Source organism: Typopeltis vanoorti, chromosome 15, assembly GCF_054136105.1.
Source record: "Typopeltis vanoorti isolate ZY-2024b chromosome 15, IOZ_Tvanoo_1.0, whole genome shotgun sequence".
Taxonomy (NCBI): Eukaryota; Metazoa; Arthropoda; class Arachnida; order Uropygi; family Thelyphonidae; genus Typopeltis; species Typopeltis vanoorti.
The window spans coordinates 36,989,655-37,010,211 of record NC_143563.1 but is presented as its reverse complement, the minus strand read 5'-3'; the positions used below and the strand labels follow the sequence as shown (position 1 = coordinate 37,010,211).

The 20,557-nt window shown below is 36.1% G+C and overlaps 1 protein-coding gene across 6 annotated transcripts in view; it reads right to left on the bottom strand.

The window, feature by feature from the left end:
• Positions 1–20,557, bottom strand: part of wap (DDB1 and CUL4 associated factor wap) — a 292,568-nt gene that overhangs the window by 258,398 nt on the left and 13,613 nt on the right. Inside the window, exon 2 of one of the 6 annotated variants that reach the window (XM_090404558.1) lies at positions 20,417–20,520. The exons of the other annotated variants lie outside the window; for them this stretch is intronic. The gene's annotated coding sequence lies outside the window, so the exon portion shown is untranslated. The remainder of the gene's footprint in view (positions 1–20,416; positions 20,521–20,557) is intronic. 6 annotated transcript variants of the gene reach the window in all.

Sequence of the window (20,557 nt, the reverse complement as noted above, 5' to 3'; positions counted from 1 at the left end):
ACTTTAGCTCAGCACCTATGAGGGCTCCTTCCAGAGTAGAAGGATGGTTGTTTTTCTCGCCGCCGATTCCCGATGTACTTTGCCGCCCGCTCGCTCTAGGCTGCGGATAGCCACAACAGAACTCCAGTGCATAATTCGAAAAGAAGACTATCGAGGACTTTCCTCTCAGGAAATTGTAAACAAGTAAGCCCTCGTTTTGTTTTGCAGTATGCGATACAATTGTGTCTAGAAACTGTAAATAGAAAGAAAGAGACTAATTGTTAGCTGGCAGCTATATGTGAACTGAATGTCTTGTTTTTTTGAAGAACTTGTTTTGTTAATGTTATCTGATTCTCGGGATGCTTGATACAATATCTGAATTAGCCTTAATTAAGAAGTAAATGTAATGGAAGAGAATTAACTATGTTAACGTTCTTATAACAATTGTGCATGCTTATGAGCGGTATTTGTCCCATAAAGGATATTCTGTGATAAGTAAGATCGAGTAATTTTGCTAGTAAAAGTGTTATAATCTATGATGTTCAGATAGAGAGTTAATGTGTGATATATAGTGCATTTTGTTTAAGTTAGTATTTAATCATTCTTTCTATGCTTTGTATCATGTCTTTGAAGTCAAAATAAATGTTTTGTTTTTACAATCGCCTGATTCTAATTCCTAAGCCAATGCACTATCCCGAAAATAATTAATGAACCTGCGGGAGTAAATTACAACAGCGAACCATGACTTGCATTTTAGGATGTTTGTGTAGAAGAGCAAGATTACATTTTGTCTTCTTTTTGCCCTGACTGTTAACATAAATTAGATCAATTGAGTAGTGCAGTCGAAAATTAAATAAATTTCTTAATTGATTTTTGTACGATTGCTCAGGGATTGCCATGCCAGATAGATCTTAAAAACGAGGTCTATCTAGCAGCAGAATTAAAGGGGGGCAAGAAGAAATAACAAGTAAGGAAGTAAGACAGAATAGAAGACATGGAATATAGTACAATACTGCACCATTGTAATATATTCCGTGTCTTACTTGTTTACAATTTCCCGAGAGGAAAGTTCGATTCCTTAATGATACACATGGACACATCTATCAGGTCAAATCCTCGAGTCTTCCTTTTGAATTATGTACTGGAGTTCTGCCATGGCTATCTGTAGCCTGGAGCGAGCAGGCGGCAAAAGTACATCAGGCATTGGCAGCGGAAAGAACAATCATCCTTCTACTCCAGAAGGAGCCAACGTAGCTGAAGTCCAGAAAAGGTCAGCCACAGGTCGAAAAAAGCCCTGAACCATGTGCTGTATTGCCCTTTTATTCAAATCACAATTCTTTCTTCTCGATTCGGAACATTCCAGGATTAGCCACGAGCAATGAATGAACCTATGTCATTGCAGGCCGTTTGACCTTATGATCCTTTTGGCGCTCAGCGCTAATCCGACTTGTCTTTTTAAGCTCTTAGTAACATTTCTTTAGTGCAGGTGCACTTTTAGCAGCATATACATCTTTACAATTCTTTTATTATTGCAACTACTTAGCACATTCTTATATTTTATTATTCTAGACAAAAATTTAATTGTAAAATAATTAGCGAAAATTCTTTAATCAAAACTTATTTCTTGTGATACTTTATGTTTTATTGCTGCAATAAAACATGTGTTCCTGTTTTTGGTTCCTCTTTTTCTGATTTGTGAACAGTTAGTTTGTCCTCTGTGTCTAGTGAGTCATTGAATGAAGCATGAATTGTAAATTTATAGTTAAACAAATTTAAACAGAAAAATACATTTTTAAAAGGTAAATGTATGTAATTTAATATTATTTTACTTGCTAGTTTTATGATGTTTTTGCTTTTAAACTGAAATAATTTAATTTAGGATTAATTAATTAGTTGATTTTTAATAAAATATGCCAGTCAATTTTTTTATATATGAAATTGTGCTAAAAACTATTAATTCTGAATACCTTTTTTTCCCCAAGAATTAAAGATCATTAAAATCGATGCAAAATGAAAATAATGTCTTTATAGTTTACATCGACAAATAATTACATAAAAAAAAAGCTAAAGGACTTAAATATAAAGAGCTAATAAGCTAATAATGGTTGCACCTGTTTGGAAACTCGTATAGCAGAGTATATAAGTTCTTTTCGCTATACACTTTGGTATTAATTGGTCTAGCCTCACTGATGAAGCCTCAAAAAAGGCTGAAACCGGTCTGGGTAGTGACTTTCCACCATAATGTAATAACAGCATACATTTCCTAGGAAATGTGTTTTTACATTATGGAAAATACCTAAGAATAGCGATCTGAACTTTCCCCACCTTTGCAACGAGTTGTCCGGTATTGTACTATGTACTAGGGTCACTTGCATTAGCTCACGCTAGTGATCGCTGATACTTTATAGTTTACTGTATTCGGCATGAAACTCTCCGATTCCAATCTTTGAGTTTCTTATTCGGTTTTAAAACAATGTGGGATTTTATATCCCCTTAATTTAAATATAAGCTAAAGGACTTTTATTGATGTAATTATTTAATTAAATCAATAATTATAAAAATTTATTTATGTAATTATTTGTCTCCAAGCTTTGCTGCCTCCCCCACGGAAAATTTTCTGCGGACGCACGCCCATGCATACGGTCAAATTGACATGAATTTGTAGCGCGGGTTGCATAACCCACACGACAGCACACCCAACCAAAATGAGCATGCAACACCACTGATATATATATATATATATATATATATATATATATATATATATATATATATATATATATTTGACAAATATTCAATAGAACACAGCTTTCAAATCTCACATGTTAAATTTCAATAAAAACAGATCACTCCAAAATTTCATAGTGAAAAACATCCAAATATACTGAAAAGGAAGAAAGGAAATCATTGCATGTTGCACTCTTCAACCAAGTTTGATGAAACTTGTAATACAGATGATTATTATGATTATGAAGGCCCTAAGAAATTCATCTTAAGATGACCAAAATGAAGAGTTTGCAGATCTTCCTGTAAGGCCAAATCCATGACTCCTCATTATTGTCCCCAACTTTGATTCATCTGCAAAGAGCTGCTTATCACCAGCTAAACCTGTCCTAGTTAATATACATATTAAAGAATATTGTTACCCCTCCAAAATAAATAAAAAAAAAAAGAACCCTGTAACATACGAGTGAATTTTCTCATCCAGGATACTGCCCCCCCTCTCACACATAACTTATTCATAACCATTCTTTACATTATGCTCATGAGAATTTCAGTCCTATCACACAAAAATGGAGATAAACACCATTACAGGTTGCAGTGGTGGATTACCCATTAAGGCAATGAGGCACATGCTTAGTGGCTTCAAGCTTTGGGGAGCCCCCAAGCCAAGACATTTTCCTAGTCTTTCCTATCTCTATAGATTAATATTTTCAGTAAACATCATAAAAATCTTGATTATTTAAGCGAAAATTTTTTCAAAACAATTATTATGCTTTAATGCGTGTTTTGAACAGCATGCGCTATCTACGCTTTAAATAATGCCGCAATACCAATGTCAGCGCTAGTTGACAAGCTTCATATTTTGAACAGCGCGCTATCTATGCTTTAAATTAAACCGCATTACCAATGTTGGCGCACGCCGCTGTTGACAGCTTCGAGGTCACGAAAACTAATTGCATTGCTGAGATAGGAAGTTTCGCCTGATTGCTCCTTAACTTTATTTGTTATTGAATTATGTAAGAGGTATTTGTTTCAAAAATAGCTTTTTAGTGTCACTTTTCGTGTTTTCATTATTTGAGTGTAGTGCAAGTAAAAAAAAAAAAACTTTGTAAAATCGTAAAAAAACATAACATTTTTTTTTTTTTAAATAAAAATTTTTCATTTTTAAAAATTTATCATTTTATCTTTAGAATGTTCAGGTGTGTAATGTAGCCAACTAATCGTGACATGCATAACCTAAAACAGATGCATAGTACAGTGTGGCTTATTTCATACACACTAATGGAATATTCAGAATTTGAGCCATTAATATTGAATGTTAAAACCTAAAAAAGGTTTTATCATTTTCCAAAATATATAATTTCTTCATACTGATTGTAAAAATGTAACCTAAATTTTTCAACTGTTTCTCAGCTGTTGCTACATCACTGGCCCTGTCCATCTGACAACATTTTGGAGTTAATCAGAATTCAAAAAACCCATTAGTATAGTCATCATGTGATCTGCAGACTTAAGGATTTTATTTTGAGAAAGTTTACGATTTTGAATGCTTTTACCCTGAATGTTTTGTTTACAATGGCAGAAAACATGTGAAAATGATCATGTATCATTAATAAATAAATCATAAATGATCATGCATCACTGATAAGATGTATGGGCTTTTCATATCTAACAAATTGGTAAAACATAATAACATAAAGTACAGTCAAAATATTATGACTATCCAATTATTTCACAATCAGCCATTCTATCCTGCCAGGTGACATCTATAGTGAAAGTCAGTATACATGATACTAGGGTTCCTAATCAACATGGGCAAGAAACTTGATCTTGATGGACTTTGAGAGAAGAAAAAAAAAAAGACATCATTGTTGCATACTGGTTGAAGCATGGCAACATCCACAAAATTGCCAATATATAGGCTGTTTGCAGAATTCTGTAGTTAAAGTGTTCCAAGAGTGGAAGTATATCAGACAGAACAGCAGTCACTAGGCTAATGGTAGTGGGCTCCTATGCCTCATCAGCACCAACTGAATGCAAGTTGTATGCTTTGTACCTATATGAAAAATTGTGAAAGAACAGCTGACCATCGAATGTGATCAGCATGGGCTATTGAAGAGGTGCCCAGTCAAGGTACTTACACCATCTCTGTGTGTGGATAAGAGGAATAGGAGAGAGGAGGAGTCTTTTCGCATTTTGGTTGAATAGCTGAGAGTTGAATTTCAAGATGGACTGTAAAAGGGTGTTCGTGAGCAGTAGCTCGTTTTAATGGTATTGAAGGAGAGTGGAAAAATAATAGTGGCCAATAATTTGAGAGACATCGTTGAACCATGAACGATTTGGTGGGTGCAGGGAGTTGCTTTTTATGTGTGTACATCTAATTTCCAATTATGTACATGGGGACAGAAAGGAGGTTTAGGTGAAAACCTGGGGAAAGAATTGCCCTCGTGTCATGGTCCAGCAGAAACAGGTTGTACCATGACACTGAGTTGCACCTGATACCAACAGTACAGGGTATCAGGTAAAGTCCTGATGCCCTGCATTATACAAAGTACAAACCCCTGTATTATGGGTATTAAGACCCCCTCCCCTCTGACAGTCACAGTACAGAGTTTCAGGTAGGATCTTGACACCCTGTACTCTATAAAGTACCAATTCATTATGGCAGATCAGGAGTACCCCTTCATGATGAATGTCTTCTCAAATGGCACAGATGTGTTTCAGCAGGATGATGGGCCATGCCACATTGCTGGTATCATTTGAGAGAGATTCTCTGAACATGATGGTGATGGCTTCTGGGTGTCATCATAATCAATTTCAATCTCAAAGAACATCCCTGAAATTACAGTTGTCAGAATGTTTGAATCACCAATCTAAACACAAATCTATATGAAGCAATTCTAACAAGCAGTACAGCTTGCCTCTTAAAACATTCAAAAAAGGTCATTTACAGATTCCATGCAAATGGCACATAGCAACACTTGTGACTGCAAGAGATGATGATGGATGATGGTCATAATATTTTAACCCAGCAGAAATGACTCCCAGTGTGTAAGTCATTAAAAAGTGAAAATTGGCCACAGTATTAACAAACTTATAAATTGATCAGGTCTGAGAGAGAACAGAGACATGATATATATTAGGCAATCACAGATAGAGTGCAACAAAGCAACATCAAACTATGTACTAATTGCCTGAGCTAGAAGCAAATTTAACAAATCCTGCCAATGTACAACAGTCCATATGCAAACTTTTTCTATGTCTTTTACAGTGAAGCAACAACCTCTATGATGATCAAATTTCTGATATACACCTTCAAGGGGTGTACACAACACAATTCTTGCATGAGAGTGCTTGAGTAGAAATGCTTCACATTGAGAGTGGTGATGCAGAAACTGTCAATGGATTTAAGGCATGGTTCAATGATTTATTATGCATGAGAATGTGGAACTTCCACAATGACTTAACTACAAAGAGATCTGATAATAATCAACCTTCTATGAATATTTTCTTCTAACTAATCTGCTGTTTGTCAGGACTTAATGAGTGTCTGATTTGTTATTTCAGTGTTCAAAGGCACTTCTAACTGCATTAAATGCTTAGATTTTTATCTTCCTCTGGGTCTTTTCCATGCCATATTTGCATAAAATAGGACTGCCTGGTTGGCTGAGTGGTTAGAGTATCCACTCTACAGCCAAGAGGCTGCAGGTTCTAATCCCACCAAGGGTATGGTAGTTTGTGATTGTCCTACTAACCAATTACCATATGTACTGCTGTGACCTGTGTCCTGGCCCAGTATGATCCTTTATGTCTTTGCACCATAAAAATCAAATCGATAATTTGCATAAAATACCTGTTCTGCTGACCTTTCCAATTCTATTTACATTTTGTTTATCATGTCAACAAAATTTTTTAAGTTCTTATGCAAGAAGATTCTTTTCCAACATGAAGGGTTAGAAGGTAATATGTTAAAAGAATGCCTAGTATGGATTTTAAGTACTCAATTGATGGTATGTTATTTGATCTTTAATTTCTCAAGACCAACTGTAAGGACCCACAATCAAGTCTACTGTTTTATTATGAGTGCTCTACATGTTGCTTAACAAGTCTAAAAACAAGATGATGATGTACTAAATGACTAACATCTATAAATGTTCTGAAGATGCTCTTAAGCAGTGCAGTCTCATAATAAAACAAATGACTTGATCAAGAGACTTTACAACTGGCCTAAAGAAATTAAAGATCAAATAACATTGAAAAACCTCATTTCACAGATCTATGGAGCACTAAAAATCCATAAAGATCAAATAACAAAATAACTAAGCTTGTTAATATATCAGACAGGTCCAAAATAGTGTTCTTTATCATGTCAACAAAATTTTTTTGAGTTCTTGATGCAAGAAGAATCTTTTCCAACATGAAGCGTTAGAAGGTAATATGTTAAAAGAATGTCTAGTATGGATTTTAAGTGCTCAATTGATGGTATGTTATTTGATCTTTAATTTCTCAAGACCAGCTGTAAGGACCCACAATCAAGTCTACTGTTTTATTATGACTGCTCTATATCAGTGGTCTCAAACTCAAATTGCATGCGGGCCGAATGCACGATGTGAAAGCAGTTGACGGGCCAGAATTTTTTTTTTTTTAACAAAATGAGAGAATATATATATATATATATATTGAACCACACTTACCCCTAATATATGGTGAATACCACCCCTTTATAACCTGTATAATTATGATGAAACCCTTTTATAACCTTTATAACTTGAGAATAAATAATGACAACCTATTCTCTTTCTTTTATTTATTAAATTTTTCTTCGACACATACAGAAAAAATACACGTTTGTATGTAAATAATTATAAACTTTTTTATTTCTATGTAGAATGATCTGCTGTGGAGATGGAGATGAGCTTGTTGTCCGATTGTTGGTTCCTGTGGTTCTGAAGAGCTTCTCGGACAGATTTGTTTAATCTGTTGAGGGCTGTTTTGTCCTGGGGAGCATGAGTGTTGTGATATCTTTTTCTTTGTCTGTTTTTTTCCCTTATTAAGTCCATGATTTCTTCCGGGAGACGATTTTGTTTGTGGGTAATCGTGGATACTGTGGCTGCTGTTATGGTTTTATTGATTTGATTGGTGAGGTTCTTTATTGCCGTGTATTTCTTCCTTGGCTTTTATATGGGGAAACGGACCAATGTGTTCTGGTAGCACTTTCTTGAGTTTCTCCCAGATGATGGAGGTTTGGGGGGGAGGTGACTGATCTTTGTTCCCTAAGTGAAGTAGGATTGGGTTGTGGTCTGATGATAATTCGTTCAGTGCTTGAATGCTGTGATGGTATTTGATGTTGTGTAGAATGGCGATGTCTAGGATGTCGGCTGTGCCAGTTGGGCTGTGGTGGGTTGGTTCACTGGGTCCTGTTACGACAGCGTTGTTTAATCCTGTGTAGCTGAAGAGGATACGGCCCATTTTTATTTGTGGTTCTGCTGTTCCAGGAGGGATGTTTGGAGTTTAAGTCCCCAGCAACGATGATGGATTCATTTGTGCCTAGTACAGCATCCAAGTCAGAAAATAGCAGGGTCTTAGCAGGGGAGTTGTAGGCGGCGTAGATTTTAAGTCTTCCAATTGAATTTGTGTGGACTTTGACACCGATGAGTTCTAGGTTGGAGGTTGTGGGGGGGCGAGTATTCCATTGTGCCTGATGCAGTTCCTGATAAATATGGCTGTACCACCACCTCTGTAGTCCAGTCGGTCATTTCTGTATAGTGTGTAGCCTCTCAGTTTTGGATTGTCTGCAGGACTTAGATGAGTTTCATTAATTAGGATGACGTCAGGGTTGTATCCGTGAGAGAATTCTTGAAGTTCCAGAGTCTTGTTTTTTAGGCCATTGGCGTTCCAAGCGGCGATCTGTAGTGAGTCTGGCATTAATCTAGTTTTATTCATTAACAAGCATTGATAATATGGTTTGAGTTTCTTTTAGAAATCTTTTTGTGGAGTTTGGTGAAGGGTTTGACTTACTGAAGTCTTGAAGCATGTTTGCCAATGAGGCTGTGATGACTGTTGTCATGTTTGGAAGAATTTGGTCCTGCTGGATATATTTGAACCTCAGGATCAAGCGCAAATCCCTCCCCCCTCTGCAAGCAGAACAGCACCTTGCATACACAGATGCTGACAAAGCCGAAGCCATAGCAAGAAACCTAGAGAAACAATGCAGTCCTGCATATGATAACCTAAACATCAGCCACGTATACAAGATCCATCGTAAAGTCAGGTTCACAGTAAATCGTCCCGATGTCAATTCAAGTCCTATAATGCCTACCTCACCTACCGAAATAATCGGCATCATCAACCATCTCAAGATCAAAAAAGCCCCAGGTCTGGATGGCATCACTAACCAAGTCATCAAGGCACTACCACGCAAAGCCATAGCACATCTGACAAACATCATAAACTCCATCCTCAAATGGCAGCACTTCCCCCAGTCATGGAAAATAGCTGACATCATCCCAATTCACAAACCAGGCAAAGACCCACACCTACCTGAAAATTACTGTCCCATCAGCCTGCTATCCAATTTAGGGAAAATAGCTGAGAAAATCATCCTCATCAGACTCCAAGATCATGTCAACCAATTAAATATCATTCCAGAAGAACAATTCGGCTTCCGTCAAAATCACAGCACCACCCATCAAATCCATAGACTGGTAGAATACATCACCACAGGATTCAATTGGAATCAACACACTGGAGCTGTCTTCCTAGACATCTCAAAGGCCTTCGATAAGATCTGGCACCAAGGCCTCCTCTACAAACTTATCATCGCTAACCTTCCACTAAACATGATACACCTGATCAAATCATACCTCTCCAACAGGAGGATGCAAGTCAAAATCAATGAAACAGTCTCAACCCAACGGAAAATCCTCGCTGGAATTCCTCAAGGATCACTGCTAGCCCGGATCCTGTTCAACATCTATATGGCAGACATCCCTCAAAATCCTCTCACATCCACCATCGCCCTTTATGCTGATGACACGGCTATTCTAGCCAGATCTCGTCAAGCACTTCTCGTCACCAAAAAACTACAAGACACCATCCTGAATCTAGAAAAATGGTTTAAAGACTGGCGACTACAATTAAACCCCCAGAAAAGTACAACAATACTCTTCACAAGAAGATGAGCATCCCCCAAAGGAGACATCATCCTGTTCAACTCTAAAATTCCCTGGAAAACTGAAGCAAAATACCTAGGAATACTTCTCGATAAGCGATTATGCTTCAACAGCCACATCAAGAGCATATGCACCAAAGCTTCAAAAGTTATCGCCCAGCTATACCCCTTGATCAACAGACACAGCAAACTAAGTTCAACAAATAAAATACTACTGTACAAGACAGCGATCCGTCCCACAGTCATATACGCCTCCCCAGCCTGGAGCCATACCTCCAAGACAAACATCCTCAAGCTACAAAGACTACAGAACAAATGCCTGCGAATGATTCTGGACGCCCCGTGGTTCATCAGGAACGCCCAGATCCGCCGGGTCATAAATATCCCCTACATCTCTCCACTACTACGCTCCCTAGCAGAAAAATTCTTTATGAAGACATCTATCCATCCAAACCAACTGATACAACAAGCCGGAAACTATGACGGTAATGACTACTGGAAACATAAAAGACCGAAAGCCATCCTAACACCCAACGATGAATAACCACTTCTGCCCACTCAGGGCGAGCTAAAATAGCTCACAAATCTCTCCCATCACTGCTCCCGAAACAGACAACAAGGAATATGAAAAGCGTCAAGCTTCACCCTCTGCACCATATATGTCCTGCGTCCTTTATTCCTTATTGCAACTTGACACTTGATGGCGTTGCGATTCTGATAAAGTTTGTAGCCTTGGAGAAAAATTACTAGGAACTATTTTCATTACGGATTGTAGATGCTCATCGGTGAATCGGGTTCTTTTCTTAGACTTATTAATTTTCAACTGCAAAAAAAAACTGTTCACATATAAATGTACTCCCAAATAAAGCGACTATTCTTATTGCAAAAATTTGTAACTGAGGGTATTTATCTTTTGACAAGTACGAATAAGAGTTCATCAAATCTGTATCTTCAAATCTTTGAATAAGATTTACATCACACTGTAAATTAATTAGCTCCATTTGTAGATTTTTTTGGTACGTTATTCACGTTCATTTTTAATGGTAATGAAAATAATGTAAAATCGTACTCCAAGTCTTTAAATCTTTCTTCAAATTCTTGTCGTAATAATGCTATTTTTCTTGCATATTATTGAGATTTTTCATTTGAAATAATAGGGCAGGATTTAAGATGTAGGAAATGTACGAAATTTTTGGATTCCAGTTGTGTTTCCCATAATTGCAATTTAACTTTAAAAGCTTTAATACAAGCATACATGTCAGTGATAAGTTTATTCTTTCCTTGCAGCTCTTTATTGAGAATATTTAAATGGCTGGTTAAGTCAACAAGAAATGCTAAATCTGTTATCCATGTATCATTACATAGCTTGTCGATGGTTTTATTTTTTTGTGTCATGAAAATTTTGATTTCATTTATTAAATCAAAAAACCGTTTTAATATGGACTGAGCTTATGCACACATAAGCTCAGTCCATATCTCTATGTCTCTAAAACTATAAGCACCATATTTACAACAAATATATAATTGAATTGTATTTTCAACCGTGTAAAATTGCTTCAGGGGCTGGATGTGGCCCGCCAGTTTGAGACCACTGCTCTACATGTTGTTTAAAAATTCTAGAAACAAGATGATGTACTAAATGACTAACACCTACAGATGTTCTGAAGATGCTCTTAAGCAGTGTAGTCTCATAACAAAACAAATGACTTGATCAAGAGACTTTACAACTGGCCTAAAGAAATTAAAGATCAAATAACATTGAAACACCTCATTTCACAGATCTATGGAGCACTTAAAATACATAAAGATCAAATAACAAAATAACTAAGCTTGTTAATATATCAGACAGGTCCAAAATAGTGTTCTTTATCATGTCAACAAAATTTTTTTGAGTTCTTGATGCAAGAAGAATCTTTTCCAACATGAAGCGTTAGAAGGTAATATGTTAAAAGAATGTCTAGTATGGATTTTAAGTGCTCAATTGATGGTATGTTATTTGATCTTTAATTTCTCAAGACCAGCTGTAAGGTCTCACAATCAAGTCTACTGTTTTATTATGAGTGCTCTACATGTTGCTTAACAATTCTAGAAACAAGATGATAATGTACTAAATGACTAACACCTACAAATGTTCTGAAGATGCTCTTAAGCAGTGCAGTTTCATAACAAAACAAATGACTTGATCAAGAGACTTTACAACTGGCCTAAAGAAATTAAAGATCAAATAACATTGAAACACCTCATTTCACAGATCTATGGAGCACTTAAAATCCATAAAGATCAAATAACAAAATAACTAAGCTTGTTAATATATCAGACAGGTCCAAAATAGTGTTGTTTATCATGTCAACAAAAATTTTTTTTTGAGTTCTTGATGCAAGAAGATTCTTTTCCAACATGAAGAGTTAGAAGGTAATGCGCTAAAAGAATGCCTAGTATGGATGTTGAAAGTTTATTTTTCACTTGGTTAGAGTATAATAAAATTAGTTTAATCCTTTTTCCCAAGTGTGAGCAAACAAAGTTTGCACCTGAAAGTATCTTCAGGACTGGGGTAAGGTGGTACAACACCAAGACAACTCGTTGCAAAGGTGGAGCAAGCTACCAACACTGAAGAGACCTCAATAAAGGTCGAAAGTAGTCTGGGTAGTGGCCCTTCCCTTAATGCATAACATTAGACATATCCGCAAGAAAATGTGTTTTGCATTATAGGAGATACTGAGATAGGAATGTTGGTAGCTTGCTCCACCTTTGCAACGAGTTGCCTTGGTGTTGTACCACCTTACCCCAGTCCTGAAGATACTTTCAGGCGCAAACTTTGTTTGCTCACACTTGGAAAAAGGATGAAACTAATTTTATTATGCCTAGTATGGATTTTAAGTGCTCAAGTGATGGTATGTTATTTGATCTTTAATTTCTCAAGACCAGCTGTAAGGACCCACAATCAAGTCTACTGTTGAGTACCATTCAAAGTCTACTTAGTCTGAATAGGGGATACCACAAAGGTATCCCCCCCTTTCAGAATAAACATAGATACTAGGCTTCTCCAGCATATTATCTAGTTAAGTAGTGAATAAATCTTCAAATCCCCTTGTGTCAGAAAAACATCTTCCTATATCAAGAACACACACAAAAACAGTCATTAAGATAAATGACATCATTTTGGATCAGACATGTGTTGATGCACTTAGACATAACCAGTTTTTTTTTTTTTTTTTTACAACACTCCCATAGACAATACTGCTACTAAAAAGAGCTTTTTCCAAATCACTATCAAATTTCTTAAACACTGTCTGGATAACACTTTCTTCAAATTCAAAGATTCATTATGAAAAAAAAAAAGTCTACAAATGAAGTGTCAATTTCTACCAATTACTAAATTTGTGTGTTTGTGTGCATGTGTAATCCTTTGAAAAGATGACCATTAAAAAAAAAAATAGTTGTCATATTGTTGATATTTTCCTCATCTGACTGGAGATCCAGAGAAACACACTACAGTTTTAACTTCTTGAATAACCTAAACCTTAAAATCTATTTCATAGCAGAAATTGAAGAAAAATAGAATGCTTTATTTCCTGGATGTACTAATTTCCATCACTGAACAAAATACTCTTACTCAATCTGAATACAAGATACAAGTGAAAATATCAATCAATTATCCAGAAATTACTATGTGACACCCCCAGGAAGTCCAAAGCCTCATCATCGAGGGAGAGTGTGCCAACAGCATCGAACGATTGATCTCCTTCCAACTACTAACCGCACTTAAACTTTTTGCATGAGCCATTAGTAGCAGAGGCTCTAAAAATCAAAACAAAATTTGCTGGCAAATGAAATATAAAAAACCTCAAAGACAGAGTTTGCTACAATAAATTGACAACAGTTTTGTCAGTTATTTGGCAACTCAAATGAATGCCATTTACTGAATTTAACAGCTATATCTGAAAATTTAAAGAAGCCATTGAAATTACATTATATTCAACAGATTAAAAAATAAATAAAAATCAAGGCCTGATCTTAAACCAGCTATCGTTAGCCTATATAAAGGACCCGAGACTCAAACTAGATTATGACAGACATTGCATAGCCCAGATCAACAGTGAATCGTGTGTATAACATCTCAACATGACTTGCACCATCACTGTTTAAGAATAGTTCCACAACTTCAGTTTTATATATTATAAATCATTCTGCTGTTATTAGTTTTCATATGAAAAATATCTTTATTTCTGATGAAGCATGCCATAATACATGAGAAACTAGTAGAATAAAATAATTATTACTTCGTATTTTTCAATGAGGTTTATGCCACAGGCAGGGTTCCCCAAATATGCTTACACTTGTAGGTATTATATTTTGCCAGCTGGAGAGTAGCCATAGAGTTCACAAAATTGAATGTTTTTTTATTTCATATTAAAAAAAAAAAACTTTCTAAACTTTTTTTTTTTTTTGCTTGCAGAATTTTCTGTTAAAGCACTGCTTGGAAAGAAGTCAATGGACACCATAGTATAAGGAACAAACCGCCATGGCACCCACCTTAATAAGATATAGGACCTTTCACTGTAATTACTGCAGAAATGCTATGAGGCATACTTTCCACAAGTGTATACGATAGTGATCGATCAATGGGAATTTTCAACCATTCTTCATGTATGGACATAAGGCTGATGTCCAACACTCCAAGTCATCTCAAAGATGTTCATTAGGGTTGAGATCGGAGCTCTGTGGAAGTCAGTCAAGTGTGATTATGTTCTTATCCATAAACCACATAGTTACAAGCCCTATGACGTGCATTGTCTCGTTGAAAGAGATAATGGTCAGTTCTGCAGAAATGCCACAAAGTAGGAAGCATTGCATTGTCCAGAATGTTCCGATACCTCTCAGATTTCAATGTTTGTGGCACCACAAACAGAGGTCCCAGAAAAACCAGGAAAAATGGGAACATACCATCACACGTAAAATCTCTTGTGGTGAAAAACAGAAATATTTTTCACCAATATCGATTTTACGTGAGCCATAAAATACTTATAATTAAGAGTGTTTATAACCTAATGTAATGTAATAATTTTGTAATATAAGGTCAAAATAACTGAATGTAGAACCACAAGCAATCGTAACTAAAAAGCTCAGACAGGATTAGGCTAGTAAACTGAAGGTCAACAACAGTCTCAAAGTCACCGGACTATGAGTTTTGCTGCCAAAACCTACTATATGCGTGGGTGATGTGGGTGCTACCAGTAAATCCGGGAACTTGTTTTGGATATGATATAAAAGGCAGAGATTGACGCTCGAGCGCTCTCTCTTATTTTTTTGTTCCTGTGGCAAGCTTTTCGAGGAGTCACGATCCCGCGAGCAATAGTTTCTGTAGATCATGGGGAGTTCGCTGGCAGTATTACAAGATATCCTTATGTGAAATTCTTCGAAGAATGCACCGATCGACATGCGTGCTGATTTGTAGCACCTGACAAAGTTCCTAACAGCGATGAAAAAACGCATTAGAGTTACAAGGAAGGAATTTGAAAGACGATAACCGCCGGATAGTGCCCGATCACAGTCGTTGCACAAGAAAAAGAAAGGAGCCAGCGAAATTCACCCTTAACCTCTTTGGATTCAGGACTGTACAATGATATAGTAAGCTTGTAAGTAGATCATTTTGTGTTAATAGCCTAGATTGTGTGTACAGATGTGTGTGTATGTTGATTCTGTTTAACTAATGGCATAATGTGTTGAAGAGGTCAGATAGCTGAACGTCATTTGAATGTATAATAGGATATTGTGATCTAGAATATTACTTGTGTTATCTAATGCTTAGAAAGTCTATAGTATAATTCTACCTTATATTAATAGTAATGAGAGTAAGATTATGTGTGCTAACATCCATCCACATGTCTAATAAGCTGAGTGTAAATAATTTCTTTATCTAATGCTTTAAGTGAATTGTTTTAATGAATGTGTGGAGAAGTAGACACGTGATATGTCCTATTTACTTTTGTATATAAACTGTCTAAGTTAAAATAAACATGTTTGGTTTTGTTAATAGCTTGCCTGATCTTTGTTAGCCAATGCACTGTCTCATAAAAACGAATCGAACCTGTGTGACCTAAGTAAAGTAATAGCCACGACTGAGTAATTCGGAGTTGCTTGAGATAGAATTGATTTAAGATTTATTCAACATGCATAGCTAAAATATTCTTTTGTATGTAAAGGAAAGATAGAAAAATTCTTTTACATGATCCTTAATGGCACAGTCATTAACAAAAATAAATTTTTAAGAATTAATACATTTGAATTATAGCAACGTAGATTAAGGATTTGGTCCCAGCTAGAGACTTTTTTCTAAGTCTACGATACTAGCACAGGCAAGACTATACTTCACAGCCTTGAAGAGTGGGGGGAGGGGAGTAAAACTAAGTAGATTACAAAAGGAATAAAGTCAACTAATAGTATTATATGTGAGTTAGAGATTGGAGCATATAGGCAATTTGTACTAGCTCAAGCAACCATGAAAATAACTAAATTAATAAGAGGGGGAAACACCTTTGAGTTAAAAAGGTAACTTAATAAAAAACTAAATATTACAATTGGCGCAGTTTGACATAAATATAAATAACAAAATATGAAAATATTACACAGTCACCTCTGAATTTCATAGTTGCGGTTATACTCCTCTTTCCAACACAGCTTTCCAAGTGTCCACATCCCACTGTACACGCTATTGCACCACTGAAGACGATGCTGTATTCAGTTCAGGTAATATGGAGCTTGCATACCGAGGTCTTGACATGGAAACCGATGGTTCTGAATGTTTTTGTGCAGATTTATGTTCCAGTCAATGCTTGGAACTATGCATTCAATGTGCCGGCTGATGAATGGTGATTTTCCCCATATTATCCTTCGTAGCACTGTACAGTCATGTTCAATGAGTGTGGTGGGTTTTACACTGCAGGTAGCATTTGCAGGTGATTCCCTGCACTTCCATCTCTTAATGGCATCACTGATTGTTGACCTGGGATGGTCTAATTTGTCAACAATTTCCCCAATAGATAATGGCATCTTATCAAATAAATTAAAGATGCCAAGAAATAATATTATTGGTTTCATCCTTTATCCAAGTGTAAGCAAACAAAGCTGCCTGTGAAGTAAGTTCACATGACTGAACTACTTGTATATAGAGACTAATGACCAGGGAAGGCTCGTGCATAGGCACTGCAGAACTGCAGTACCCCCAATTTTTCGATATATAAATATAATTATTAATTTATTTATATTTGCTTGTAATATTTAATTTTATCATCAACAATCCTATACAATTCTCTTATTTTGTATAAAAAATAATAAAAATCCATCTTGTAGCACTTAGGAGGGCAAAGGATGCTAGCAGCACTGTCTTTACAAGAGTGTCATATTGCTACGCACATGCAAGCATATGCATGTCATAGTGAGATGCGAACTATTAGCATAATGCAGTACTGTCCGTCGCACAGTGCCACTGTTGGTTATATGCAGTTTGCACCAGTAGTAGAGTATTTGTAGTGCTTATCATGTTTAGTCCATCTCTTTAAATATTTGGACATTACAATTAAAGGATTTAATTGTAATGTCCAAAAATTGTAAATCCATTCCTTTAATTACAATTAAAGGAATGGATTTTATTTTAAATAATTTTGAATTATACCAAACATACAATTTTATCGATAATAAACAATATTTTTTCATGTTTAATTTTTACCATAATTTTGATAATTTTTCCAAACGTATATTTTGAAAGTTACAGCACCCCACGATTTCAAGCCATGAGCTGCCACTGCTAATGACTGCATCAATTGCCTTAGTATACCATAATGCAAAACACACATCCTTACAGACAAGTATAATGTTATGCATTTAGGGAAGGACACTATCCAGACCAGTTTCGACCCTGGATAAAGGATGAAACCAAGAATATAACTTCTTGGCATGTTTAAAGTATTTTAGTAATAAGGTGTGACCCCCTTTTGACTACATGTATATGGAAATATGACTTCTGCATTACTTCAACCTTGGTATCATTTCTGGGTCTGGCTTCCATTGATGAGACCTCAATAAAGGTCAAGACTGGTCTGAATAGTGGTCCTTACCATAATGCTATGCATTATGGGATACTAAGGCAACTGGTGCAAAGTCATTAGCCTCTATATAAAAGTAGTCCAGTCATGAAGTTACTTCATGCACAAACTTTGTTTGCTTACACAATAATATAATCTTTAATTTATATATATTATAACCAAGTGGAAAAAAAAAAAAAAAGAAAAAAAAAATTAACATGACATCCTATCACAACATCTCTTTCAAGCTCCATCAGTTCTTTTCTCACAGCCATTTCAATTGGACACAGTTACACTGACTTGGGAGCATCATATTCCTTCAATTTTTGCCAGCAACAAATATGTAACTCATTACAGCATAATGCACTTTGCCCATGGGGTTGGGGGAGAGGGGAAGAATGCCCATTTGACTTCTTTGCACATAGTGTATGTTGAATTATAAAGCAGGGATTTATTGACAAGCTGAGGAGTCAGCTTCAGCAGTGCCATGGCATAAGAACTTGAAAGGGACAGATGGTGGTGCATGGGAAGTGATCAAGGGATGTGTAAAGAAAGCAGAATCAAACTGCATACCCAGAGTCAGAAGGATAAATCAGGTAAAAGTCCGATGGATGAACAGCTTCATTAAGTAGAAGATGCAGACAAAGAAAAGTTGTGCAGTGAATATAAAGATAAGGTAATCAGCATGCCCATGAACAATACAAGGCTTAAGAAGGGTGACCTGTAAATAATGAGAGAATGATAATTATTAAGGCCAAAAGAAATCCTAAAGCATTCTTTCACTATTTAGCAAGTAAAAAAAGTGAATGACTTCAAAAAATGCTGATGGTGGGCAGAAAACCAATTAGCTGAATTACTGAGGGAGCATTTTGCAAGAATATACAATCTAGGTGGTGATTTTGCAAATGGCAGATGTGACATTAACTGATGGGAGAATAGATGTTGAAAAAATAAAGGTGATTAAAGTATTGCAGAATCTAAATGCAAACACAGCCAAGGGATAGATGGCATAATGGCCTGTGTATTACAAAAATGTGCAAGGGTATTATTATCAGCTACTCTGACCAAGCAGTTTAAATTGATATTAAATTAAAGTTTGCAGTTTAAAGCATATTAAATTAAAATATGCAGTTTAAAGCATATTAAATCTTAGTACTGAGAAAATGCCAATGGAGTGGAAAGAGTGCAAAACAGTAAAACTGCATAAAGGAGACTTCAAGATAGAAGTAGCATATTATAGGCCAATCAGCATCTCAGGAGTGGTGGTTAAGATATAGAAATTGGTGAAAGAGAATTCGTGATTAGGCAGATAGATAGGTGCGATACATATGATAAGGACAACACAGTTTTGTGAAGGTGAACAGGATTCTGCATAGAATTCTGTTCCATATATTGGATGGATATGAATCTGACGATTTGGATTAGAGGGCAATTAATGAACAGTTAGTGGTTTATGAAATTTGAGTCCAGGGAAAGGTAGGTGAACTAGTGGTATACCACAAGACTCAGTACTTGCTTCTGTTGTTTAAATTTGTATATCGTTGATACAGGAAATGATTTGACAAGAAAGTTGTTTGATGGTGATGCTAAACTTTGAAGAGCAATGGTAAATGAAGGTGATGTAGAGATCCTGCAGGCAGACAAATAGACTAGCAATACAGGCAAATTGCTGGCAGTTTAATGTGGACAAGTGTAAGGTGATGCACTTTCAGAAGCAGAGATCAAAAACTGTGATTTCTGTACTGATAAAGCTGAAATACAGGGAACTGATGAGGCCTAGTGCTTGGGGGTGATTGTGGACAGGAAGTTGAAGTTTATAAGGCATACTGAAAGGTAGCCAAAATAGCACATCAGATTATGCTGTTGTTGAAAGATGTTACTGTTTCCCCTATATAAGACTTTAATAAGGACATATCTGGACTAATGCATGCAGATTTGGACACCCAAATTCTACGGGGATGAAGAAGTGGCGGAGAGAATCCGCAGGCAAGTGACAAAGATTGTGGTAAGTCTATGGAATGTTCCCTATAAAAATAGATCGAAAGTCTGTGGGGCTTCAAAAACGAGCTGATATGTGGAAAAGAGGGAGACATGATAGAAGCATATAAGTTATTAAAGGGCTTTTATAGGATTGACATTGAAAACAGTTTTCAGTAGGAAGAGAATAAGGGAGCCACTCATGGAAATTGTGTAAGAGTGTGGTTAGAAGTAAATGTTTTGCTTCAAAGGTGGTGAATAGATGGAATGAGTTGCCAGAGGTTGTTGTGAGCTTCATCAGTGAATAAGTTTAAGGAGCAGTATGACAGGTTGTGTCAATAATGTATATCCCACAATGTCTTCTGACTCCATGGAGAACTGTATAGTAATAATAATTATACAGAAGTAGATAGAAATTAACAGAACTGTGGTGGATTCCAGGAAAATTCTCAAAATTTAAATAAATATGGCTGTCTCAGCTTACCCAAAATTTGGGGGACAATCTTCTTGAGAGCTCATCACATCCAGAAGGTGCCAATTAGGGCTTCATGATCCCACTTTTTAATGTACCAGTTCCTGTTGGTGTGCCTGCATGGATGGATATAGTTTATGTATTTGCGCCCAT